The sequence below is a fragment of the Etheostoma spectabile genome, chromosome 16, assembly GCF_008692095.1.
Source record: "Etheostoma spectabile isolate EspeVRDwgs_2016 chromosome 16, UIUC_Espe_1.0, whole genome shotgun sequence".
NCBI classification, from domain to species: domain Eukaryota; kingdom Metazoa; phylum Chordata; class Actinopteri; order Perciformes; family Percidae; genus Etheostoma; species Etheostoma spectabile.
This window is the reverse complement of record NC_045748.1, coordinates 21,645,650-21,647,155: the sequence shown is the minus strand read 5'-3', so window position 1 is coordinate 21,647,155 and position 1,506 is coordinate 21,645,650. Positions and strand designations below refer to the sequence as shown.

Below are 1,506 nucleotides of genomic sequence, written 5' to 3'. Positions count from 1 at the left end.
CCCAAAATTAATGAAAGTAGAGATTTGTAATTGCCAAAGACCGTTGTGTGGAATCAATCATGTTATTTTTGGTAATTAAAAACCACATTGGCATAGGAAAACGGGTCAATTTGACCCAAGGACAACACGAGTGTTAACAAGTGACGAGTCTGTAAGGTAAGCTAAAGCTGCATTTTGTACACAGTAAACATTTGTGTTATTGTGGAATGTGGATAAATACAAATGCTTCAGTATTATGTTTGCAAGTGCCTGAGCTTAACTAACATAACCTTACCAACCGCTAACAAGTCCTCTCTGGTAGACAGGGGTGCTAAAATAATCGTTTTACGTGCTAAAAATCCCTAGTGGCTCTTTGCCGAGTTACTTTCTCTGCTGATTTGAATGCTCTCTCTCTCTCTCTCTCTCTCTCTCTCTCTCTCTCTCTCTCTCTCTCTCTCTCTCTCTCTCTTCTCTCTTCCCTCTCTCTCTCTCTCTCTCTCTCTCTCTACGGTTGGATGGAAGTGGGCCCTTGTTGGATGTGATTGGCCAGTGTTGAGTTTAGCGACAAACCAGTGGGCCAATCATGTGATCTCTCTCCTCTCCGGGGGCCGGTCAGTAAAAGACCAAGGATGTGAATGGCCAGTGTGTCCCCAAAGTGGGCCAATCATGTCAATTTAAAAAAACAAATTTCTAATGGACCAGAGTCTGGTAGGACCGGGCTAATGGACCAGAGTCCGGTAGGACCGGGCTAATGGACCAGAGTCTGGTAGGACCGGGCTTATGGACCGGAGTCTGGTAGGACCAGGTTATTGGTGAGAAGCTGAATTAGTTGATATTTGCTCAGCCAATTCAGTCTACTCTAGACTGGTGAAACATACATTTCTAAAAGTTTTCCCGTTTGTGGGTATGACTGTAGGAATAATAATGAAGACTGTTCACAGTAAATGAGCTCAGAAGTACTTTCTCTCCCCTCAGCTGCCACGTTTATGTTGTAAATACCAGGATTCCAACTTGTCATGATGTGGAGCTTTTAATGATGAAGGCTGCTGTTGTTTTAGGTCGCACTGTTTTCTAAGGCGTCTGTAAGATAGATGCTGTTTTACCAGCTCTGCTCTCCAAACATCCAATCAGGACTCAGAAGTAACTGGATACCATGAAACTGTCATCTAAATGGAAAGTGTGTCTCTGTGTCTGATCTTCCATTTTCTCGACAACCGTTCATCCGATCGACTTTACACTTGGTGGGTAAATTGCTCAGTGCCCTAGGAAGTGCACTGTCCACCGTGAGACGTACGGGACATATTTATTAACGGTGCGTTATGCACACACTGTGTAGTGCATTGAGAGGGGACCTCTTTTAACTGTTTAGAATAAAGTAAAACATTGCTCACTTCGATCTGTATTAGGTGTTATCGTGGCGTTCTGGGGTAATATTTAGAAACCATTCACTCCAGGTGGACCATGGAACATTAGTGGGTGTTTTGGCAGGTATTGAAGGATTAAACCAACCTTATGCTCAGTAAGGTG

At 43.6% G+C, this 1,506-nt stretch overlaps 1 protein-coding gene across 1 annotated transcript in view; it reads left to right on the top strand.

Annotated features, from left to right (window-relative positions):
- The window catches only part of rab27b (RAB27B, member RAS oncogene family), a gene marked incomplete at its 3' end in the record, with an annotated part of 70,012 nt that overhangs the window by 11,065 nt on the left and 57,441 nt on the right, over positions 1 to 1,506 (top strand).